Source organism: Ambystoma mexicanum, chromosome 2q (genome assembly GCF_040938575.1).
Source record: "Ambystoma mexicanum isolate Mex_15411 chromosome 2q, UKY_AmexF1_1, whole genome shotgun sequence".
NCBI classification, from domain to species: Eukaryota; Metazoa; Chordata; class Amphibia; order Caudata; family Ambystomatidae; genus Ambystoma; species Ambystoma mexicanum.
In genome coordinates, this window is record NC_090924.1 from 1,073,204,952 (window position 1) to 1,073,231,463 (window position 26,512).

Below are 26,512 nucleotides of genomic sequence, written 5' to 3' on the forward strand. Positions count from 1 at the left end.
AACAGAAGGAGGCTTAACTGGAGCCCAACGGGGCTAGGAAGGCAGCCTCAGCAGCAGGCCACACGGGGCTACGGGCGACCGCTCGAACCCGCTCTGGCTCAACAAAGAAGCGAGCGTGGTGAGCGGTCGTTCCGTAGTCCCAGAGCGGCTGCGAGGACAACCAATCAGAGGGCGGGTGGGCGGGAAGGGAGGCGGGAAGGGAGAGGGGAAGGAGGACCAGGAAGTGAGGAGGAGGGAGGGGGCAGGGGGCAGCACAACGCGCACGGAGCGCTGGCAAAAACTAAACAAACAAGAGAACAGAAGGAGGCTTAACTGGAGCCCAACGGGTCTAGGAAGGCAGCCTCAGCAGCAGGCCACACGGGGCTACGGGCGACCGCTCGAACCCGCTCTGGCTCAACAAAGAAGCGAGCGTGGTGAGCGGTCGTTCCGTAGTCCCAGAGCGGCTGCGAGGACAACCAATCAGAGGGGGGGGGGGGTGGGCGGGAAGGGAGGCGGGAAGGGAGAGGGGAAGGAGGACCAGGAAGTGAGGAGGAGGGAGTGGGCAGGGGGCAGCACAACGCGCACGGAGCACTGGCAAAAACTAAACAAACAAAGAGAACAGAAGGAGGCTTAACTGGAGCCCAACGGGGCTAGGAAGGCAGCCTCAGCAGCAGGCCACACGGGGCTACGGGCGACCGCTCAAACCCGCTCTGGCTCAACAAGGGGTAGTTCCCTTAACTGATGTTTCTAATGGCCGTCGTTGTCTAATAGTCCGAAATAAAATTCTGGCTGTGTCTAAACCTACGTTTTCCCTCACTCTATACAAAAATGTGATAGGAAGTCTTTTAAAACAGAAAAATAGTGGTTCAACAAAAAGTGGGAAAACAAAGTTGGTTTCAGGTGGTCTTCTCACCAGGTGCTGTTTGGCCAGTGTCACACACATGAGTTCAATCAACAGGGCTGTTCGTAAGACCTTCTCCCCAGGGCCTTTGTAGTTATCACAACTACCTTCAGTGTCTTTGAGTTCCTTGGGGTTCTCTTGCCAAGCTTCAGCTTATTCAAGTTTCAAAACACCCTGGAAGAAATATAACACAATTCATTTTGTAAGCTTCTCAGTGTTCCCTTTCCCACGCTTCCATCCTTTTAACACCATAAAGAAAACCTAGTTGGGCCTCTTAGGGTTCCTTTCCCCAAGCTCAGGCCCCTTCCAACATTCAAACACAAAATCACTGCTATCGGGATGCTTTCTTTTGTAGGTCTCTCAGGGTTCCTTTCCCCGAGCTTAGGCCTTTCCCAACTTTCAAAAACAAAACATAAGATATCACAGTTCCTTCTTGATTTCACAGAGGGCCCTTCCCCGGGTTTAGGACCCTCTAATTCAAAACACAAATTCAGCTGGTCAGGATGTACCTTTTTCTTATTGACAATCATTTTTATATTCCATCCTTTCATGGGGTAGAATCAGAGGCTTTCGAAAATGCCAGGTTCTTTGCTTTTCCTAAGCACGACCACTCTGTCCCTTTGCCCCCTCTCTTTGATTTCTTCCTTTCACCTTTCTCTGTACCTTTTTTACCTTCAGATGCTTCCCACATCCCTTTACTTCTTCTTTCCTTTCTGTGCACACTTGCATTGTTTATTCTTGCTTTTCTTATCATGCCCCTGGCACCTGTCGTGTACTCTTCTTGTGCTACCGTGCACTGTCTTTTCTGTTTTCCTTTTTATCGTGCCCTTGGCACCTTTCCTTGACTCTTCTCATGCCCCTCTCTACTCCGTTACGAGCCACTCGCACCCTTCTGCTTTTCTCTACTTTCTCTCACTTTCCACTCCGATCAGTCTTTTGCTCGCTTTCTGCTCTGATCTTCTTCTCGCTTTACTTTCTGCTCTGTTCTGTCACATTTATACTTCTGATTCACTTTTGCTTTCAGCTGCGCTTTTAGCCTTTACCCTTTCTGCTTCGCTCTTGCTTTCAGCTGAGCTTTACGCCTTTACACTTTCTGTTTCTCTCTGGCTTTCAGCTGCGCCTTCAGCTTTTACACTTTCCTTTCCTTGCTATTCTGTGCCGCTTTTACTGTCTGTGCCTTTCTCCTGCTTCGCTCTCATCTAAGCACAAAACGCATGCTCCTGAGTATCACATTCTCCGTGAACCTCACTGGGTAGTGTCGCGTTGAGAGATTGTTCCTCCAGGGAATGCGGGGTTGAGGTCATGGTCTCACCTCCTGCCGCTCAGGCATCTGTGGGGCTAGTAACAGGCCACAAGGGAATGGGCACCCTCCTGAGCCTGGCCAGCAGAATGCAGGCTGCGCTTCCCCTGCTCCCTGGAGGCACGGCTCCCTCGCCATGCTGCAGCCCTTAATCCACACCAGGCCAGCGTCTCTGCAAGCCATCCTCATCCAGCTTGCAGCTCCTGCTTCTCTCTGCTCCTGGGATCCTCCGGTCCGGACTGCATTCCTAGCTCGCTCATTTCTTTGTGCAAGACCACACCTTTTATAGTGAACAAACCAGTCAAGTGCAGTCAGGTGTGAGTAGTTACTATTGAATGACTGCCCCTGCCTATTAGTGGGGCAACCTGAGTTCTTTCTGGGGTAGGTTTTAGCTGAGGGTTTACCAGGGTAAAATATGACACAGGTATTGGCACGCCACTCGATATATACGAGCCCCAAAATCATGTCCGGTGTGTCAAGGCATTCAGTGGAGGAGTTGCAGAGCCACACTGCACTCCCTAGTGATGACAACATGTCCAAAAGACAGATGCACTGAAAATAGAATAGCATAAATGATCAATCTGTGTTGTGAAGGAATCCACTAGGAACAGCTTTAACAATTAAGTAAGGTTGAGCGACAGCCCCATTCTCCCATCGTCTAGTATCCTCAAATACTACATAATAGAAGTCTGGTCAGGATTACCACTCCAACAGCCCTAGATATAATATCAATATACCCATCATGATAATAACCTTGACCTTAAACATATGGTTTACACCAGGAGTTGTATCTCCGCACCTGGAGCACTCACCTGCCACCTTTGGATACCATCTATTCATACTCTCTGGGATATGGTACTTCCCACACAACAGCTCTTGAAGCTGTCATGAGTATTGTGATGAATCGCAGAGTATTGTCACATTTTTCGGGGGCAGTGGCACCCTTCCATGAGGCCAGGGAGGTGAGGCTGCTACCCAATAGTCCCCCTTAGGGGTGGTTCTCAGCAGGCAGATCTCATGGGAGGAGAAATACCTCATTGGATTGGTGGCCCTGGGAGAACGTAGTATTCATACACCCCATCTCAAGTCCCTCTGGTTCCTCACACCACTATATGTTATGGTTTAGCAGAGGACATCCGTAAAATAACTGAGACAAAGAAGAGGGAGACTCACCCGAGACGAAAGCCCGCTGTGGAACCAACACATGTGGCCCAGCTGCCCAAAGGCAGTATTGATGGTAAAAACGGAAAGAGGACTCACGTTATGGTCGTGGTCGAACAGCCAGCCCTGGAGGAACAGGGAAGGAGACTCTGATCCCGTACCGAAGAGCCCGAGAACTGGAGAGTGGGATGTGGACGGCCACAGGTGCCTGAGAGGTCTTCGCAGGGCGGACCTGATTAGTGGTAGAAACTTGGAAAGTCAGACCAGCAGAGCCCTACCAGGAACAGTGACGGACAGCTGAAGGTGAGAGAAATACCCTGCAGCTGCGGAGCTGTGGAAAGAGGAACGCTGAGCATGACTGGAGCAGAGAGGTTTCGCTCCAACTCCCCAAGAGACCAGAGACCCCCCTGAGAGTTCCCAAAACTAGGGAAAGGGACAGACCTGTCGGGGGGGCACTAAGGGAGCTAAGACAGCTAGTGCTAATATTCCAAAGAGCACATGGGGTTGAAGGGGACCTTGCACGATATACTATGAACTTTTCAAACTGTGTAAAAATACCCTGAAGATTACAAGGGGATGAGAAAGGAAGCAATCAAACAGACACAAACATCATGAATCAAATAAGAATATCCGGAAGAGCACAGGGGGTTGAAAGGGACCTTGTGCAACATAATACAAACTTTGCACACTGTATGACAAAACCCTGCAAATTACAAGGGGGTGAAAAAGGAAACCTACAGATAATTGCAAACGTTATAACCCAGTACGAACATCCCAAAGAGCACAAGGGGTGAAAAAGAGAACCTACTAAACCTTACAAACTATGTGGAGTGGACAAACATGTCCCAAGGGACACAAGGAAATAGATACCAAGGCATACAGTCAGATAAAAACATTGGAAGTACACCTAGGTGGGACTGTTCCTGGCAGGGGAGTACACCAGGTCTGTCCAAGTGGACCTAAGGAAAGGAAGAGACAGGGATCTCGCCAAACCAAGAGGGAAGGGTGTGGGACCCAGATGAAAGTGGGCAAAGCCCAAAAGTGGAGTACATAAGAGTCGAGGATCCGCATCAACAGGCATCGTCTCGGGAGGATAGCTCAGGGGCAACGTGCTCGCCTTGGAAGCAAGACGACGTGCAGCAACGCAGGTTCAGTCCCAAGGTCCGCACTTAGAAACATCCAGGTAATAAGCCTGTTATAAATAACCAATCATAATCATAATCGTAACAGCAGAAGAATTATAACCAGTGTGATGGAGCCCAATACAAGGAAAGTATTGAAAGTGAAACTGGTGAAAATCAAAACTGGAAGGCAAGTAAACCAAGCTTGACTCCCCATTGGAAACGTCTATGGTGAGCTCTAGCAGGTAAGTGAACCAGGTCTGACAAGAGACTGGGAAAGATCTTTGTGCTACGAGCTCAGAGAAAGAAGAATTACCCAGAGGATCTTTGAGGAAAGTTCTTTTTTTGAAAATAAAAAGAAACCAAGAACCCAGGAAGGTCTTCGCTCCAGGACACCGGGGAACTGGGTCATCCTTGATTTGACTGAAATTTTGAATAGTGAACATTGAACTATTTATATTCTTTTGGCAGAAGGACTGCACTTGGGTTTCAACATTTAGAATGGGAGAGGCCTCCTTATGGGATCAAGAAGACACCCCTTTTTCCTTTTATTTAGAAAGAAAGTGCAAGGGACGGAAATAGGATTAGATACAGGACTGTGTACATTTTTGTTTTGACGGACATCCTGACCAAGTCCATAGTATTCTTTTTGTTGCAGCATGGCAAACCCACTTAGTAGTTAAGGCTTGTGAACTACAAAAATGCCACCTGTGTGTCATTTTCCTTCTTCTGCACCCTTATATTGTTTAGATACAACTGCAAACCTCATGGCTGATCCTTAGTCTTTAACGTATCATAACGTCTCATAGCGTATCATAACGTCTTTAACGTATTACGTACACCCCCAAGCTGATTGCCCTAAAAGCTGATAAAGTATGATTTAGAAATAATGCATTGTCCACAGCCCATTGAACAATAAATTCAACACTGCAGCTTGGCCATTAAATGATATATTCAAGATTCGCACTCAGGAAAGTCAGACTGACCAATCACAATCTGCCTTTCCCAGGGGCGATTATGCCTTCACCGCCCGCTGCGGTTGGAAAAAAAAGTAAACATCAATGGCTGCCGCCATTAACATAGAAAAGGGACTATGTCCCTTTTTGGATGATGGTGGTCATTTTGGAACCTGCTATCCATGGCCGCTGTCATCCGAAAAGGGACCTATTCCCTTTTATATTTTTATGGAGGTGGCAATTTTTTGACATTTTTTTCCGATTCCAAGGGGACATTGGCTCGCGTGGCACTCATCTTCCGTCGGAAGGGGAAAAAAATGAAAACTTTTCACACCCTGGTAAATCCTGGGGTGCGAATATCTTTCACGCCCCTGTGGCGGGGCAGACATGGGACCTAACAGCCCGCAGCGCTTGGGCTGGCAGGCCGTTACATCCCATGTCCCTGGGCCTGAAAGCTACATGGTAAATTACCAAGCTTGCAGGTATTTAAAAAAGGACATGCTTGATGGGATTGGAGATCCTATCGTCACAGCAGTTGTTCAAACAGTAGAAAGGTATTGTTATGAAAGAATCTGACAAATGTATTGAAAAGTATTCTGGGAAGTGAGAAATTAAGCCGAAGATATGCCGCTATGCCGAGGTATGGGGATGAGAATGAGAGGTAGCGCCATTGTGGTTGATAACCAATATAAAATATGAGAACGGTCCAGAACAGTTATACATCAGCACATTTAGAAGTAAAAACCCACCCGAGCAGAGTTGATTTGTCATTTTTCCATCCTAAGGTGGGTTTTTCTTTCTTGCTTATGTAAATAGGCAATTATATGTTTCGGTATAATGAAATGGAATGGGTTCAATGATTGTTGGCAGGAGCACCATTCAAATTAGATTAACAAACCCAGTAATGGAAATTGAAATTGACGATCATTTCTTAACCCCAATAAATACCAGGCTAAAAAAGTGTCTGCAAAGTAGCAGCATGTATTCCTGGTCGTTATTATTTTCTCTTTAGATTTCTACAAATTATTACCTAAACTCTAGGTTTTATTTGTATTTACTGTGCTGCCCAATAGCTTTCAAAACAGCTCACCACACTTGACCAAGCAGGACCTGAAGAATATATAACCTTGTCATCAGCATAAAGTACCAGGCCATCTCCCAGATGAGGCAATAGCAAATCATTTAATTTGAGTACCTGATCATTGAGGCAAGGCTTTCCAAATACAGAGCAAATAGGAAGAGAGACATGGGGCACCCCTGCCATGTCCCCAGTGACATCACATCTTTCTGTCTGCCTTCTACCACCTCTGTAGTGCCTAGATTCACACACAGCCCTCAATCATCCTGATTGCACACTCAGGAATCCACATCCTCCGCATTACTGCCCCTTGAAACTCCCACCCAACACTATCAAAAGCTTTTTCAGCATCAACAAAGGTGCCAACAAGTGGAAGATCCTTACAGGCACCTTTGCAAAGCACTGCACATGCTGTATTTGTGTTCTCAATCCATCCCCATCCGGGTACAAATCCATGTTGTTCTATCCCTACTAGAGGTGCTATGTAGCAAACTAGTATGCTAGCTTGTCCTTTGGCATACATCTTATCATCAGCATTTAGTTAGGTGATTGGGTGTAAGATTCGTTATGGCACGGAGGTTCCCTTTCTTTGAGAAAACCACTTTATTAGCCTGATGCCAAGATGCATGGGAAGGCCCAACTGCAGACATTTCCTCAGTAACGTTGAAAGGAGGAGCAAGTCGATCTCTATATGTCTAATATACTTCGAACATCAGCCTGCCATCGACAGCCACCTTGCACTTGGCTAGCTCATTAACTCCTTCTAGGTTTCTCCAAGAGTGATTTGGTCAGGCAACTCCCTTGTGAGTTAACCTTTTAAGAGCTGAATGTAATCTGTCAATTTCCTCTGGCATGCTCCTAACCTCCTCTTCATATAATAAGACACACAATTAAACAGAATCATTGAGAATTTCTATTTTATCCAAAACCTCCTTCCTTCCTTTGGTCACAAAATCGCTAGAAGCTGCCAACTTCTTTTACCAGATTCTACTTGTCTCTGTGTAACTTTTCAAAGGCGCTTCAACTTCTACTGTAATCATGGATTTTACTATTGACTTTTAAGTCAGGTCATTACATTTTTACCAGTTCGAGCTTTTATAGTTTATTTCTGTTTTTGCATTTATAACATGTACTCAAACTAAATTGCATTTTGGCATGAGAGGAAAAGCCACCATAGATCATCAAACTAAGGGAATAAAAAAAGGCACAATAAAGCTACATAGGAGTATCTGGTAGGAATTATTCATCAAATAGAAATGTTTCTGCTGCCTTATGGAAAGTACCAATGTTAGAGTGTGAATTTCTAAATGTGCTGTTCCTGTACCACAAGCCTCCCCTGCCATACCTGCCATGCTGGTTGGATGATGGTAACTCTCTACCTGGACTGCGTGGAGAAGTTTTCTCAGCTAAGTAGGTAAGAGCAAGACTATAGGCATCATTATGTGGATGGCAGTAACCTACCGGTGCTACCGCCGGGTTGCTGCCGTCCTCATAACACTGAATATGCCACCTGATATCCTGGTGCCATCAGGACATTCCCGGGATATCAGGCGGCGGATTTGGGAAGTCCCTATTTCCATGGAGTCCTATAGGACGATGGTGGTCATTTTGGAACCTGCTATCCATGGCCGCTGTCATCCGAAAAGGGACCTATTCCCTTTTATATTTTTATGGAGGTGGCAATTTTTTGACTATAGGACTCCACGGGAATGGGTTCACGGAAGCACCGGCACCGTTGTGCTTCTGTGAAAACTCTGCGGCTGATGCCGTTGTGCCTTGCAGGTCAGACCTGCTGGGCATAACGGCCCTCCCCTGCAGAGTCAGAGTGTGGCGGTCCAGAAAGGGTGCCGGTAAGTTGCTACCAGCACCCTTTTTCCCGGACTGCCACACTCCTAATGAGGTGTCTGCATTGAGAAACCAGGCAGAGGACTTAAAGGTCACTCTCCAGTGCACAGGAAGCCAATGCAGAGCACGGCAAAGTGGGATGACGGAATCGGTTATGCATTTGCTGGACACTAGGTGGACACGACATGCTGGACACTCGGGAGAGAAGGCAAATCATATGATGGGAAGCCAGCATGCAGGACATTAGCAAAATTCAAAGTTTAACTGATCCATGAACCCATTATAATATGATGTAATCAGATGGAGTATAGGGATGAACAAGAACAATTATATCTTCTATCTCTTGCAGTTGGCCAGCAGGTACTTTTTTTAACACTCTATTGGTTCCAGTGTTCAGAATTTGTCATGATGTCCATAATAAACCCTGACTAAACTTAGAAATTCCACCTTGCTTGAGGGTCACATTCCATCAGTCTGCCCTCACATTCCTGTGGCTCTGCCTTCTTCACAGTCCAATATATCACAGTCCGTGGGATTTGAAGATTCTCCTGAACTTTTCCCTTGGCTTAGTTGATTACTTCTGCTTTTTTAGCCAAGATGCAGAGCTATCTCTGTGGTCCTCTCCTGCTGTGGGATTCAAGGGCCATGGGCTTGTCTCAGGTGATGATAAACCCAAGTTTGGCTTTTACAAATCTCAGTGGGTCCAGGAAGCTTTAAGAGTAATTATGGAGTGCTTGCGTATGACTCTTCAACCCATTTCCTGCTTTCAGCACCACATCTGACATTGATTTAAGGCTGCTTACATAGCCCCACCGACCCAATTTCTAGCGCGGTGTGCTATGATCTGGCACAGCTGGCAGTGATTTGCTATAGAGACGTGCATGTTGATCTTCCTCAAAATGAACCATTTGGAATGCTGGCTGGTTACAGGCAGCTGCACCCTACAGTGGTAGATTGTCTTGCTGCTCCTACTGTCTCAGGCTGCCTTTCCTGTAAACCATGCTGATTACAAGTCCTGTTTGGAAAAGGGCGTTCTGTCACAATTTGCTTGGTCCAGATAAGAAAATCAAATCCTGTGATGAAGTGCATTTCCTTACTAGTAAAGCTAGGAATTAGGTGACAAAGGAGGGCGGGTAGCACAAGCTGCTATTTCATAAAGGGCCTGAGAGGGGAGTTTGGTAGGATCCCCTGGTCTACACCACCCTCTTCCACAATGTTGACAGGGACCAGAGTGTTACTACCAGCATGGCCCCTTTAAGGTAACCGATTTTGTGGCTTGGAACTGCAGATCTGGCAGTGCCAGCACACCCAGCTCCCCTCATGTATCCAAAGAAATTCTATGCAAACCAAACGGGTATGGAGTGGGACCCCATCTAGGACAGACAACTGAAGGAGTTAATCAGTCACCCCTTAAGGTCTCCATACACATGCACCTAGGATCTGTTAGGTAAGGGAGTGCTACCTGTGGGTGGGTCTAGGGTGTGGCAAAGAGAGAGAGAACCCCCCTCAGGGAGGGATTAACTAACCAACAGCCCCAAATCAATTGCCTAGAAGACACACCAGAGTCAGAAAGAGGCTGGAAGGTGGGGTCATGCACTATAAAAGGGAGAGTCTGTGGCAGAAGGCTCTGGGAGCTTGGAGGGTGGAGGGAGCAAGGAGAATGAGCATGCTGGAGGCATTAAAGAGATTACTTTGGCATTGACTGGAGGAGAGCAAAAGAGATGACTGGGAGTAAGAAGAAGGAGGTCACTTGGAGCAGAGCATGGAGGTATAAAGATTGAGGTAGCTTTGGATTGGGAAAACCAGGAGATTCGGAGGAGAAAGAGTCCAACATCTGCGGATGGAGAAACGTAAGAGGCTAGGAAGAAAGAGAGATGCAGGAGGGTGGAAAAGGAAGACCCAAGAGGCCAGGCAAGGTGTAGAGAAGCCTATGAGGTTGGGAAGAGAAATAACTAGTTGGACTGAAGGAGAGAAACACTGCAGTAGCATAAGAAAGTACAAAAAGTACACAGGATGGAGTTGAGAGAACATGGACAGCTCAGGAAGGGGGAAATCAGAAGAAAAGAGGAGGGAGTAGAGGAAGAGCTGACAACAGACTTGGAAAGAGGAGGTGAGAAAGGAATCCTGGGCAGGCAGCGATAGAGAAGTGCTTATGTTTGTCAAGAATCTGGTGGACTAGTGGAGGAGGGTGTAGGTATGATCATGTGGCCAGAAGATCAGAGTAAGGAAGTGTTGAGTCATCCATCTTTGGGTGCTGGTGATGTGCAACCCGAGGACACTTTTTGCTTATCTGTTTTCGCCTGAACAGAAGCAATCCTGTTATTCGTGCGTTACTTGTTTAAACCGGAGTAGAAGCTATTATGTTATTTCTTTTAGTTGAATCTCTTTTATTGTTATTACTGTTGTTTTCCTGTTTGGTGGAAACAGTCATTGTCTCACCCCTGTTAAAACAAAATGTCATTTGGATGGGGAGGATTTGTCCAATAATAGACTGGTATCCTCTTTCCCCTTTTTGGACAAATTCATTGAGCAAGTTGTTTCAGATCAATTGAACGGTTGGATTATGGAACAAAAGTTACTGGCTCCTTTTCAGTCTAGTTTCCATACTGACTGCAGCATGGAAACTCCAACCTTGCATTTCTTAGATGCCGTTTGCGAATTCTGGATGATGGAAAATCTTGCCTATTGATTTTACTTGACTTATCTGCAGCATTCAATACAATTGACCACAATATACTAGATACTAAGGTCAGAATTTTGAATGGTTCTGGTCATTCCTGAAGGCCAGGCAGTAGAGGTTGGTGATGGGCCAGAACTGCTATGACCAATTTTAGTACCTTGCAGGATCCACCAATGCTTTGTTTAATCTCCTCTATTTTTTAATTTATATATGGAGCCCTTGGGCAATCTAGTCACAAAGCATGATATTGAAATACACCAGTATGCTGACGATACTCCATTATATTTGAGAATCTACTCGGAACAAGATCTGCCTCAACTAAGGAATTGTCTATTAGGCATCAAGACTTGGATGTCTGAGCATTTTTTTAGATGTAACCAGTCGAAGACTGAGTTTCTTTTATTTTCTTGCTCCTCTCATCAATCTGTCTTTTCCACTTGGTTTTTAAATGCAAAAATCCCTAGTGCACCCACAGACTTTTGACATTCTGCCAAATCTTTTGGTTTTACATTAAATGCAAGACTAACACTGGCTGCTCATATTAATTCCTTGATGAAATGTACAAATTGTCACTTGTACTCCCTGATATTGGTGAAACCTTTTGTTTCCCCTTGCCACCTTTGTACTCTTGTACAGTTTCTGGTGCTATCTCAAATTGATAACAGAAATTCTATGTTAACATGCATTCTCCAATCCACACGGCTCCAAAGTGGTATTTTATGCTGCGGCTCCTCTGGCCTATGGAGCCCAGAAATCTGACCATATCACTACTATTTTAAAATCCCTTCATTCTCTTTCATTAGATTCCAGGATTACTTTTAGGCTTTTTTGTATTGTTTATAAAGTGATTCCTTTGTAGAGCCCATCTCATTGAGCAAACACATTAAAAATTCTAGGAGGTTGGAGAGGTTTATAGAGCTGTGATTCTCTTCGGCTTGAAGCAGGTACGTTTAAAGAAATTTCCTCATTACAAGTTCTTTTCCCTGGGCCACTGTTTCCCTCTGGAATCTTCTGCTAATTGATATTTACAAAACCCCCGATTATCTGAGGTTTAGTAAAACTACTAAACACATGGAAATGGAAGTCTGTCTTTTAAACTATTTTGAATGAGACTTTTCTCATCTTTTTATTTATGACATTGATTTAGTGTTTTTATGTGTTTTCTATTGTTTTGTGCATTTGTATTCTTGTGATTATTATATTTCGAATTTTGTAAAGCACTCTGATGCCTGGTTCACGCTATATAGAAGTTGTCAATAAAATATAAAATTAATACTTCCAAAAAACACCTCTTTTATTTGCCACTTTGGTCTATGTATTTCATTGATCCGTACACAGCTTTGTGATATGCCCTAGTGGTGTATATTACAGGGTATTCAATCCATGCTCCACACCTGTCTTTCTGAGCACAAGTCAGTTCTTGTTGGTATATTGCTTCATCTCCTGTAGAAAAAAGTCACACTGGGCATTGTGTATTTGGATGTATAACTGCCTTCTCTTTCTGGCAGAACTAAGCACTTCCATAGACTTTATAATTATACAATGTATTTGTACCATCAGTTTGTGCACTACCATTTTGGAACCCCCTTCCATCAATCCCATTACCACATTGCATTCTTTTCATACCATCACACAATTTGGGGCCCTCAATAGTGATCTCTTAAGTATGAAGAGATCTCAAAGTCACTTCCTTGGTGACATTTGTCCAATTAGTTCTCCAATGGCACACATGAATTATTTCACAGTTGCCTGCTAGACCTTTGTGCCATTAGAATTGCCATTTGTAGGGCATACCATTTGACATGGCACAGCATGATTTAAACAAGACAATTATATATATGTACTTATCAGGGTACAGGTTGGACCAAACATATACAGGTAAACAGAGAGTTTCGATAAATGAAAATGGACATCTAAATCTAAACAATTTCAGGAAAGGGATGACATAAAGTGAGGTACTCTTCCAGTGTCCACCACTTCCTGTGACATAGATCCAAATCATGAAGTTTAACCTAGCCTAACACATATGTGTGCTTCCTGGGACTTTCCTTTCTACAACACAGTGCCCAAAGGATGAGGCAGAGCATTCCAAACCTATACTTAACATGTACCTAGTCTCCCGGCTCATCCCTAAACTAAAACACAAATGCTCCAAGTTTTGGCCAACAAAAGAGTTCCAAATCATGTTCTAGAAAGTTCATCTCCTGGGAAGACTTTTCCAGGGTTACTGTCAGTCTGGACCTCAGTGACCTTCCAGACCTCACCTATGTCCTTTGCTTCTCATCCTTCTGGTCATGCTCCTCTTTCACCTTCTTCTCTTCCAGCTCCGAATCCTAACCGCTCTTGCTGAGCCGTTTGATCTATCTCCAATATCTGGACTTGAATCAGAATGGTCCCTTCCTGACTATCACAATCATTACAGACCTTTCTCTCAGGTTTATACATGCAGATTGCTCCGCATCTGTCTCCAGTATTCATTTGTGTTTGGTCTCCCTAGAACCTTGGCTGCCCACGTTCATGACCTGGAGCATCAGAGTTCAATGAGCAAGTCCCACCATGATATGGAATGTCAGCATTTACTTTGGGAGGTCTTGTCATGGCTTGGAGGTCAGCTTTCATGGGGTAGATTTAGCCATGACCTGGCGCATCAACGTTCTCGCGGACAGGTCTCCTGTTGGATCTATGGGAGGCGTGACACCCTTCTAGCAAGGTCAGGGCAGTCAGCAGTTCATTCAACGGGTGTTCTTCCTGCTCCAACAGGAATTAGTGAGGAGCACATCCCCTCGTTCCAGGTCTGCTCTGGACTCAAATCTGACTTCCACCTGGATTGGGCTTTCCAAGAAATGTTTATACTGTTGAGGAGCTTCCCTTTTTTCTTGTATTTGTGGATTGGCAGGGCTTGTTGTAGGTTTGCGTTTGTTTCTTGGCTCAGGATTGGTTCTCTCTTAATGGTTGATTGAATCCCTCAAATTGCGCTTCTTCACAGGACTTCATTACGCGATTCTGCTGACATCATTAAATCGTTCCCATGAGGGTTCATCCTCCGACTGCATGATGCATATTCAGGAAAGCCAAGTGCAGAATTCCATGATATCCCCTTACATCTACCTAGGTTGTGGTCCTGCCATTCTCTCATTCTGTAAGTATGGGATCTTTCCCTAGTTTTCTTGTTTGCTTTGTCAATTACTGTGCCTTTTGGACTGCATGATCCCACTCATTCCACTTTCTGGGTGACGCATCATGTAGCGGATAGACCAACCAAGTCCCTAGCGGCTCACCCCTAATATAAAAGCATGCAACTCACCACATAACTCAGAAAATGTTTCAGATTAAAACGCCAAACTAGGATTCATTCAGCTCAAAACTGCCCTTGTGGGGTATCAATAAAGTACAGGGAAAATTGTGGTTTTGAAGACTGGTCAAGCATTTTCTGTGCTCATCATGTCTGATGTTGTTAAGTTTGTGAGTGAAAATAGGGAGGAGAATCCATGCCAGATGAGTGAGTAAATCTCAGTACCAATTATAGGGCTAGAACTAGATCCCGCACAGGGGCCTTTTATTTTTTAAATATTCTTATTTAAGTGCCTATGGATGCAATTATGTAGCCTTTTACACTAACATGACACATTTATTGCAATACATCATTATACATTATACACACATTTAAAAAGAATCCTTCATTACACTCTTATTACATGTTATTAAATAGGTTGATACAAACCCCCATGTGATCACTCATTATTGTATTACATGCTAAAATCCTTAAATAACACTATAAAGAAAAAAAGAATAAAAATAGGATCACAGGAATCTGTAGGACTTCCATATAAAAAATTATAAAAGTTATTCAATGCATACAATTGATGAATGCATAACATACGACCCCCCAATGCTTCAACTTATCCATGGAACTATTATTTATCTTACATTGAGTTACTCATGAGTTTCACCGTACACCAAATATTATAGGTTGTAGTTTCTACTACATACAGTTTTGCACCAAACAACATAATCCAGAACTGGTCACTCTCAATCATCCTGAATGTGTCATACCCCTTCTTATATTCCTTGCTGAGAACTGGGCATTTTGTCAGAATGTCTCTAATGTCCACCTACCTCTTACATTAACAGCAACGTCGCTCTTCTCTAGGTATCTTCACCCTGGCCCCAGTGTTAGCATACACAGGCAATATGTCAAATCGCACATATAAAATGAAGCAAATTAAAGCTAGTAAACGTAGCCTTGTGCTAAAGGTACCCTGGTGAGTATATGCAGCATATTTTCTAAAATTAACTAAACATGCTAAGGACTTAATTTGATCATGCCTTTGTGTACGAGAACTGACTTTACGTAAGAACACTGCAACGTCCCCTTCACAAACCCGTCAATTCTATCTCCTTACAGTGGACAAGGACAGTATTCTCCATATCCTTAAACCAAGTGCTACAAGAGTAATGTTCAGCATGATCTTGCGCGTGATAAAGAAGTGATTTCCGACTCCTATTGAACTTAATGTCAACCCAAAGTTTGCACAATGCAGTTATCCATAAAGACCACAGGGATTGAAGTCCTAGTCCGAGTCTAATGACTTCAACAGGGACTGACATTGGTGAAGCTAATAAGGAGCAGAGTATTCTCACTTCCAATTTACTTCAGAAGGCACAATTTGGCTCTTTCTGGAAAAACCTCCAGGCCATACATGATTACCGCTACAACAGACACCTTGTACCCCAAAATGTTGTCCTCAATTCAGCGACCACCATGACCATTGATAATCTTACTAATCACTAACCATTTTTTCCATGCCTTAAATGACACTATATCATAAAGATAAGAAAAGGAGGGGGATGCATTGATATGTATGCCTAAGTATTTATACGTGATGATATGGTCCAAAGTAGAGTCCCCCCAACACCAGTGGAACCTTGCCCCTCCACAAGCTCTGTGACTAATGGTACTGATTTTTGTTTTTTTGTGATTAATATGTAGTCCATAGGTTTTCCCATACCCCGCCAGAGCATCAAGAGGGTATTGTAACCCCACCATGGTCTCGTCCAGTATAATATTGTGATCTGCGTATGTCAAACATGGAACCGCTCTATTACCATAGTGAGGCCGGTAATTTCTTACCAGTTTTAATGCAGCTTTAAAATCAGCCACATACAGATGATAAAGCAGTGGCGCAAGTATGCAGCCCTGCTTCAGTCCAATATTGGTGGGAAAAACCTTAGTCAACTCTCCCTCCTGGGTCATCCTAATTCTGACCGAGGAATCACTATGGAGGAGCTTTATGAAATATAAAAAAAGACGGGTTAATCACCCATTCTTATAGTTTATACCAGAGTCTCGAATCAAAAGCAGCACTGTAATCCACATAACAAACGTAGAGGGAGGCATCCTGACTTTTTAAAGTATCTGATATCAGGGTCAGTAACACCCATAACGAGTGCTTAGTACTGAACCCCTTCCTGAAGCTAGTTTCATGATCATGCACAAGATTATTTTCCTTAGCCCAAGAGGATTGCAACAGCAGAAGCAATTTCGCAAACATCTTAGCGCTAGTATTCAACATAGCTAATAGGCTATAACAGGATGGTTGGTCCCGTAAAACCTGTTTGTAGACTGGAATCAGAATATTTTCGTGCCATTAAACCGGATATTGACCAGTTTCACACATATGGAGAAAAAGATCTCTCTGCCCATAGCTTTGGTTGTCTTTTCAATATTGCGATACACAGACCATCCATCGGGTCCCACCGCTCGAGATTTTTTACTTTTATTTATCATCCCTTCCAATTCTGCATCTTGTACTAAATTACCCACTAGGGTACCCACCATAGATTTCACCTTACCCTTAGGATAGCTAACTTTCTTATCCCAGTAGTGTTCGTCTGTATACTGACCCCAGGCTAATTCCGATCCAGTTCAGACTTCAATAGTAATCTGTGCTCCTATCGAGTATGTATCAGATGCCAACATTTTTTTGAGTCAGGTGTTCTATCAACCTGTTTACAAATTTCCGTTTGGATGCAAGATCTGAAGATTTATGCACAAACACACTGAGTTTTTGCAGTTGCTAAGCCTTCTTTTTTCTCCCCTATGTTCAACAGACTGTTTCTCTTGAGTATGCTTATCTATGCATTTAATAGGCACTTTCTTTTTTTGCTTCCAAGGTCCATAGGCACTCCCGTTTTAACCATGTATGTTCTAGCAATAATATATCTTTGTTCCTCAGGCCAGAAAAGGTCCATCATTACATTCATATCCCAGTAAGCAGATTGCATTATATCCCCATAAGTCAGAACACCTGGAGCAACAGACGTGTTAAAACTCTCCATATTATTTATTGGTCGTCCACTTAAGATGATTACCCTTTAAATTAACCACCGGATTAAAGCATATCTTATCCTGCTTTTGCACGATGTCCCTGTTACATCGCATTTTTAACATTGCATGGTCACTGATCTCCACTTGACAAACTTCTAGCTCAAGAGATATTGCAGAAATAATCTCATTGACACAAATGAAATCGATACATCTACTTTGGGAGCCATTTGTCCAAGTGTGAGCAATGCCATTGACTGAATGTGCTAGTGGCATCTGGTCAAATTCTGCAAACAAGTCATACCAATCCCATCCCTTCTTTTTAGATAGTCTCGCCATCCACATCTTGGGGGTAGCAATCAGCGTTCAAATCACCAGAAGTAATTATACCTCCCTTACTGGTCTGCAAAACCCAACACACAAGGACATTAGCAATGACATAAATTCAGCAGTATAACAGCCTCCAGGTCGATCATACAAACTAAACGCCAGGGTTCCATTCGAACAAGAAGGAAACCTTGGTACAACTGCTGCAAGATTACTGTCATTAACACTCACCCCACTGAATGGAGAAATAGCAAGGTTACATTTTGCCCTGATGCATAACCTCCTCTTTCGTCGTCCTGCTATGTGAACAGGTGATAGGCAGTAGAGCATCGTATATACATCCATTGCAAAGGGCGCAGTCAGACAAGTTTCCTGTAGTATGAGCAAGTCGGACTTGCGAAGCTCAGCAACAACTATAGGCTTAGAAACAAATTGTAGTGACGTGTGTTCTAGGAAAGAACATGGCATAAGGCATAGTTGGTTTAAGTGGTGACACAGGGTTCCACCCCACCCTAATTCAGAGCCTGTTTTTTTTTGCTTCACATGGTCAATCACCGCCAAAGCCTGGGGCATAGGAACACCCTTGGTAGTGGTTCAAAAGAAAGAAACCACAGCAATGAAGATGTCTAGCCTGTAGAGGATACAAGGCAGACTCATTGGAAATGTTGTTTGCATACTATCCTTCTATGCCCTGTTTTCTATTCACTACTGAGACAATAGGCTAGTGCGGTAATAACCAGATGTCTCTTTAGGTAGTGGTTTGAGAAAGAAAAAAACAAAAAAACAAACCACAATAAAGGGATCCAAAAAGTTGTGGCGCAGGTTAAGGCACATATTAAGCAGTGAACCGTTGTTATCGATAGAACTAGAACCCAAATCACTGCCGTTGTTGTTGATAAGGCTGATCTTACCATTGTTAGAGGGGCCCTTAGCAGTATTTAAAGTGGAATCCAAATGACTTACTACATGTATATTGTCCTCCACCATTACAATCTCCTTAGCACCCCTGTGGCTTCTGTAATCTTATTTCCCCATAAGCCTGTTTGTTTGGTTTGCATATGGGTACACAACCCTTTTCTAGCCCTTCTGTCTCTGTTAACTGGTTGGATGTTTCTTCATCCGCCCACTCCTAGGGAGGAACTACGTGTACGTTTGCCCGCACGAACAGACCCACTACAAAGTCCATATCTAGACTGCTTGTTCCCAGAGCCAGGCAGAGTTGCCCTTCAATCCAATTATGGGGTGTAAGGTAGGAGAAACAATTAGACTAGGTAATTGTCTAGACCACAGGGCAGGCCCTAGATAGCAAGCTCTACTGTGCGACTGGAAATACCTAATTTAAATAGTTACATTGTTGAGCTGCTCTACGCATGAATATAAGACTCACTGTTTCACTGCTTCCTGCTTGTCTGCATATCTGCACTCGATGAATGCACTCACGTGAATGCACAGCTCCTTTCTCTTATGAGCACTTCCTGGAGAGGAGGCGGGACTTGTTTAGCAAGCCAATCACAGCGTTGAATTGCCACAGTTCGTATCAACACGAGTAAACCAGGTTCTTCCCAACAACGTTCTGGTTTGCGTGTCTGCACTCGATAAATGCACTCACGTGAATGCGCGCACCCTTCCTCTTATGAGCACTTCTAAGAGAGGAAGCAGGACTTGTTTGGCAAGCCAATCACAGCGTTGAATTGCCACTGTTCGTATCAATAAGAGTAAACCAGGTTCTTCGCAACAGTGTTCTGTTCTGCGTGTCTGCACTCGATGAATACACTCCCGTGAATGCGCCACAGGACTTTTATCACCCTTCCGCTCTTTCTACCTCGGCAATAGGCTGAGTAGTGTGGGTTCACTTTGCTTCTCTTACCAGATCCCTACCTAAGTAATAAATTACAGACAACTTATGTGTATGGAAAAGTTGTAGGCCGTAGGCATTTTATTTTCTTACAGAAAATACAACACAACAAAATAATTACACAGCCATATGCTTTTGGGCACATTGTGCCCAGTTCCGAAGCTGCTCAAGGCTCCTCCTGAGTCCTGGTTATCCCTAAGCCTTCGTTGCTGGGCACATGCCGCCTACGACGTGTCTTGGACCGTGTACCGAAAGAGTACTCGGCGTTCTTACTTCTGCTCGCTCCTTCTTTTTTGGACCGTGTACCGAGAGAGTACTCGGCGTACTAGCTCCTGCCTGCACCCCCTCTTCTTCCGTTTTTCTTGTAGGGTGGGTTGGGTGGCAAAACGTTTTTCCTTCCCCTTCTCCAGGTACCAAGAGCCTATCCGAGAGAGGTGAGCTCTTACCTGGTTTGTGCCGCCTCTCCTTTTCCAGGCTTACTTATACCCCCCCCCGGCCTTTTGTTCCTTTCTGGGGGCGGCCGGGTTACCCCCTGACCCCTTGCTGTTACAATTCGCACCTTACCAGGTGCTGTTTCCTGCCCTTCCTGGGCTTTTGTTTCTTGTGGCGCCAATCAGACGCCCCTCCCTACGCTTTTGCGCCGTTTTCCCCCACCCCGTGCCTAAACTCCCAGACCCTCTATCGTTCCGCATTTCATGCGGCCCGGGGCCTGGGTCATAGGCTGAGTAGTGTGGGTTCACTTTGCTTCTCTTACCAGATCCCTACCTAAGTAATAAATTACAGACAACTTATGTGTATGGTAAAGTTGTAGGCCGTAGGCATTTTATTTTCTTACAGAAAATACAACACAACAAAATAATTACACAGCCATATGCTTTTGGGCACATTGTGTCCAGTTCCGAAGCTGCTCAAGGCTCCTCCTGAGTCCTTGTTATCCCTGAGCCTTCGTTGCTGGGCACATGCCGCCACACCTGAGTGGGTGTTCCCTACGCCCGCTCAGGTCCCCCCCAAAAGCACCCTACCTACAACCCCATTCCTGGAGTGCCCTAAAAATGTTGTCGGAAAAAAACCCCATCCCTTCCTTTGATAGGTGCACCCCATCCTGGTGAAACATGTCCGGATTGTTCCGGTATAAGCCATGTCTTATGAAATGCAGCCCCGTGCTCTTGCAGTACTTTTCTACTGATTTATTTAGTTTATTTAGTTAAATCTTTCTGGCTATCTCAATTGCGTGCCTCTTCTGTGCCCCATGCCAGACCCTTCTTGGTATTATCTCTGACATAAAAATCTCGGTTTTCCACCAGCTCCGGGCTATGCTATGCAGTGACTCGCAGATGTTCCTTTGTAATTTGCCCCTGTTTGTGCTCACCAGGTCGTTCCCCCCCTAGATGTATAACCAGGTATTCGGGGGGGTTCCGATAGCCTGTCGTGGATGTCCTCCCAATGCATCCCTGGGAGGCACCACCATGACGTAATTGTGTTCCTGAAATGTAGTCCTTGCTTCACCTCCTCCAGCCACCTGCCTGCCAGGGTCACGAAAGAGTGCCCCACTATCCATGACGATGTGTATGGTCCGGACTCTGTAGAAAACGGGGGAGATAAGTGTCATATCAGTTCCTCCCTTATGTATTTCTTAAAACATTGCAACTTCCATCCCCCAATTCGTCTCACCTCCTTTGCTCCCAGGCCCCCCGCCCACGCAGAGGTTGCTGCCCCTATCCTAAAGGAGTGTGTCCCAAATTCGGCTGGATCCCATCCCGCTTTCGCCACCACCTGTTTTAATACTGCCTGAAACTGGTACCTGCTTAGCGCACTGCCGTCCCTATGGATCAATAACTGTCCGTCGACCTCTGGTCGCAGTGCCAGGAATTCTTGGGTGATGCATCTGGGGCAGTGGTCCTTTTCTCTGATGCAATTGAGATCTATTGCTCTCCCCTTCCCCATTTGGTCTGTCTTAGATTTCCTTAGCATTATCGACAGCCCCTTGATACCCATACTAACGTTCTTTCTTGCCAGGCCGTCTCCTGCCACCGTATTCCTGGCCACCAGTTCCCCTATTCTGAAAGCTCCATAGTATGCTAGCACAAATGCTGCCCTGAACAGTGCGGTTTCGTTTGTGCTGCTGCACGTGTCTTGCAGCACTTTTAGCAGAATTATCAATTTCCCAAAATTTACCGGCCTTCTGCTATCTGGTTTCTTCCCCTCTAATTTTGCCCATCCCCTCATTGCGTATTTTATCTTAGCGCTGTCAGTCGGGTCCGGTATGCCCGCCACTTTTGTGGTATATGCCACCTCTGCCAGATGCGCTGCTGCCGAGCTTTTCCTTTTCCCTTTGGCAAATGCCTCTTCAAGAAATTCACAAATTTTGTCTGTTGACATTTTTTCCACCTCTTTTACACCTGTTTCCATCAACACATTTTTCACATGCTTTTCGTACTGCTTACCCGTCTTGTATGTCAGGGCGTTTCTGGTCAGCTTGTCGATGACCCTTTCCTTTCTCCGTTCTTCTTCCACCTCTTTTGAGTCGACCTTGAGGCCAACCGTGCTTTCCTTTCTAGTGCCTCCAACGGGACCCATGCCTTTCGTGGCGTGGGCGTTCTTTCCTTGTCGGCGTCCGGTCTCTGCTCCCTGAATTTCTCCTACTGAAAGCGAGAGATTGCATCAGCCACCACATTTTCTTCCCCAGCGATATGCCTCGCCTTTATGCATGTATTCATTTTTAGGCTTTCCAGTGTGATTGCCCTCATTAATTCCAATACCATCATGCATGACGCGCTTCCTTTGTTTAACACGTGCACCACCGCCATGTTATCTGACCACACTGCCAACTCCTTGTTCCCTAGCTCTTCCCTCCATGCGCATAATGCGACTCATATCGGGAAGAGCTCCATGCAGCGTTATGTTCTTTGTCCATTCTGCCACTTGCCATAGTTTTGGCCAATTGCCTGCACACCATATCTTCCCCAGTATTGCGCCAAACCCAAAGCCACCGGCTGCATCGGTGAACAACACCCTTCTACCTTCATCGTTCACCGATGAGCGCCATATTACTGCCCCCTTGAAGTTTTTCAGGAATGCTGCCCATACTTCCAGATCTCTCATGATTCCTCCCCCTAGCCTGACCCTGTGGTGCCCTTTGGTAGCACCTCTAGTTTTCAGCTCGATCCTTCTCTGGAACACCTTCCCCTGAGGTATGACTCTTTCTGCGAAGTTCAGTTTACCTGCCAGCGCTTGCAATTCTCTCACTGTTGCTTTGCTTCTTCCTTGCAGTTCCTTTATTGTCTTCAACAGCTTCATCACGTTGTCCTCCGGGATCCGACACCTCCCCTTGTTTGAGTCGATTTCTATAACTAGGAATTGGATAACCTGCGTTGGCCCCATCGTTTTCTCCTCTGCTAGAGGAAAACCCCACTCGCTCGTTATCTCTACGAATTTGTCCAGTGTTGCCCTGCATATATCTGCACCTTTGGGGCCGACGAATAAGAAATCGTCCAGGTAATGCACAATCATGGCCTCCCTCATTTCCTGTGCTACTGCCCATTGTAAGAATGAACTCACCCTCTCGAAATGTGCACATGAGATGGCGCACCCCATCGGAAGGCATTTGTCGATGAAGTATTCCCCCTCCCAGTGCATGCATAACCATCTTTGTGAACTGCTGTTGACTGGCAACGAGCGAAATGCTGATTTAATGTCTGCCTTCGCCATCCATGCCCCTTCCCCTGCCTTTCTGACCAGTACCACCGCCTCCTCGAAGTCTGCATATGATACTGTCGCCTCGCTCTGAGCAATGCTGTCGTTCACTGAGGCACCCGGGGGGTAGGACAGGTGGTGTATCAACCTGTATTCCCCCTCTTCTTTTTTCGGCACCAGTCCTAGTGCTGAGCATAAAAATTCTTCGAATGGTAGGGCCGTGAACGGGCCCTCTACCCTCCCTAGTTCTACTTCCTTCCTGATCTTACTGGTCACTATCTCCCTGTTTTCGGTTGCTGATTTTAGATTCCTAGGAATGTCATGTGCTCCCTGTCCGATACACGGGATGTTGAAACCCTCTCTAAAGCCTTGCCTGATCTGTTCTGCCGCTTCTTGGTCGGGTTATTTCCAGAGCCACCTTTCCATCTTCCCGATTTTTACCGGCGTGGCCCCTTTCCTGTCCCAGTTTACATTTCCACGTCTCATCTCTTCTGCCGCTTGGCGCTGCGGCCCTTGTGCACTTGGCACTGCTGTGGTCACCCTTGCATCTCTCGCACTTGTGGCTGAATTTGCACCTCCATCCCCAGCTGCAAGTTACCCCCTTTTCAAAGCTCCTGCATTGCCCTGGTTCCGCTCATGTCGTCCCTGTGCTCCCACTGCCCCCACCCTGTGTTGTCAGGGGCAGGCTGCTCTGCCATCCTCTCTGTGACCTGTAGTTTCTGCTCCGAAAACTATGGTCTCTATTCCTGTCATAGCTGGATTCGTACCTTCTGCCACTCGATCTATAATCCGTTTTGTAATCATTCTGCCAGTACTGCCTTCTCTGCTGTCCCCCTGTGCTCCGCTCCTTGGAATCCCATTTCTCTTTTAGCACGTTAAAAATGTAGAGGTTAAAGTTTTCTTCGTCCCAGCCCATATCCGGAAAGCAGTCCATCTCCTTTCTGAACTCGTGGTCATACTCCAGCCATGCATCCCCTCCAAATGCTGTGTGGACCTTCAGCACCCTCTGTTGATACGCCACTAACGCTACCCCGTGTTCCGGGAATTTTTGGAATATGATTGTAGACATTATGGTGAAAGCCGACATCCAATTGTCAAAGTTCCTTACTACTGGCCCCTTTTTTAGTAAGCTTTTTTCATCCTCTTTCATGTCCTCTAGTGCCACATTCATCCCCCTCTTTTGACAATCTAATAATGTAAATATATCGATCAATTCCTTTCTCCAGATTTTTTCCTTTACTTTGTCATTTATGTACCAGGCCATCGCTTTCATTGACCTGCCTTGTGCGTCTTTACCCATGGTTGGCCTGCCATATTTCGTCATGAGCGGCGCCTCCTTTTCTGCCGCTGCCACTGGCGGTATTGCCCCCGGTGGTGTGGCCCCTGCCCCTATGTTTGGCCCTACCGGAACACCTTGTGGTGTCGATAGAATTGGTGCTCCTTAAGGCACCGGGACTACTGGTGCCCCTTGTGGTGCCGGGACTTCCCTGGGCTCAGCTGGTGCCCCCTGTGGTGCAGGGACCGGGGCCTCTCTGGGTTCTGCCCCTGCCCCCCCTGCCCCACTCCGCCTTTCTTTGCTTACCACTCCTTTCCATTTAACCCAAGCCTTTAGGTGATTCCTTTCTTCGTCATCACTGCTTGATTCGTCTGATGAACTCCCTTGCCACTCTTCTCTTCCCTGCATTTCCTCCCCCGTCTGCTCTTCTTGTCATTGGTTCTGGGCGACTTACCCGAAACCGTGACGCAATTTTTTAACATTTTTACTGTTTTATTCCCCACATTATTATTCACAGTACCTTTCTTTTTATCTTTTTTCTTTCTCTTGGTCGGTGCCTCCGTCCGTTCCTCTGATCTTTTCGACTCCGCTCTCCCCCTCTTCTGTCCTTGCAGTACCTCGCCTTCTCCTTCGCTGCTGCTGGGCTCTATGAACAGCAGAGGTGACGTTGCCTTCGCTCTTTCTTCTTTCTGCATTACTTCTAGCACCCATTGTGCTCCATACTCCTTCTCTGCCTTTCTTGCCCATTCTGAGAATTCTCGGGCCCTCTTCGCTCTTCCTTCCGTCATCCTTCTTGTCTGAATTCTGTCAGTCGCGCTTCTGTTTGGCCACTTCGAAAGTATCCTTCGCTCCTGCTCCGACACTGTTGTAGCCACTGCGATATTATAAACTTCTAGAGAGGTAGAAAATGTGTGAGCCCGCAAGAGCAAACGTTTTTCCTTCCCCTTCTCCAGGTACCAAGAGCCTACCCGAGAGAGGTGAGCTCTTACCTGGTTTGTGCCGCCTCTCCTTTTCCAGGCTTACTTATACCCCCGCTGCCTTTTGTTCCTTCCTGGGGGTGGCCGGGTTACCCTCTGACCCCTTGCTGTTACAATTCGCACCTTACCAGGTGCTGTTTCCTGCCCTTCCTGGGCTTTTGTTTCTTGTGGCGCCAATCGGACGCCCCTCCCTACGCTTTCGTGCCGTTTTCCCCCATCCCGCGCCTAAACTCCCAGACCCTCTATCGTTCCGCATTTCATGCGGCCCGGGGCCTGGGTCACACTATTAACATTGCCCCCACTTTGTTTACAAAGTGAAAATGTATTATTGCGAGTAGGCAGGTAATCGGATTTCTTAGTCATCTTGCCAGCTCACTTCTTTCGGCCATCAGCCATTTGTATCTCCCTGCTGCGGTCCTCTGAGCCACTATGACAGTCGGTACTGGCTGAATGCCAGTGTGTAGGGGTTTAACCGCTTTTCTAGTTTTTTTGGGGTGGGGGATCAGCTCAGGAACAGGTGTAGCTCCAAGCAGGATTATCTGCTATGATGGATCTTTTCAAGCAAATGCACCTGTCGTCTGGTCGGCCAGTGTGTAGGGTAAGTCGGCTCAGCGTGCCTTGGGACAGAACACACTGTTGGGATAGTTCTGGCTCTAAGCGCCAAGAAGCAGTGCATCTGCCCTGGGTGAATTTCGCCAGCGTCTCTGCAAGGCAGCAATTAGAAACTGTGCAGACTCATTGCTCGGAGCGCGCTGGGATTTCTTTGCCCACCAGAGACCTCAGCATCATCCAGCTGATGCTGTCTCCCCTGGCATCATGTCTGATCACAGGCCATTCTCTCAGGCAAAGGTATTGGCAGTATGACAGGGGCATGACAAGTTTTATGTGAAGTGGGTGGCGTGCTCACTGCATTATGGACAGTGCAGAGTGAGGCTGAATACACTTCTCCAAAGGTCTCCCACGAATATGTGTGGACTGAAGAGCCAAAAGTTCAATTTCCTGTGAATATTTGTGGGTCACCTTTAGGGGTACAAACCA

The 26,512-nt window shown here is 45.8% G+C and overlaps 1 protein-coding gene across 4 annotated transcripts in view; it reads left to right on the forward strand.

Annotated features, from left to right (window-relative positions):
• CDK14 (cyclin dependent kinase 14) overlaps positions 1-26,512 on the forward strand; it is a 2,372,392-nt gene that overhangs the window by 633,220 nt on the left and 1,712,660 nt on the right. Inside the window, exon 2 of one of the 4 annotated variants that reach the window (XM_069648419.1) lies at positions 14,008-14,160. The exons of the other annotated variants lie outside the window; for them this stretch is intronic. The gene's annotated coding sequence lies outside the window, so the exon portion shown is untranslated. The remainder of the gene's footprint in view (positions 1-14,007; positions 14,161-26,512) is intronic. 4 annotated transcript variants of the gene reach the window in all.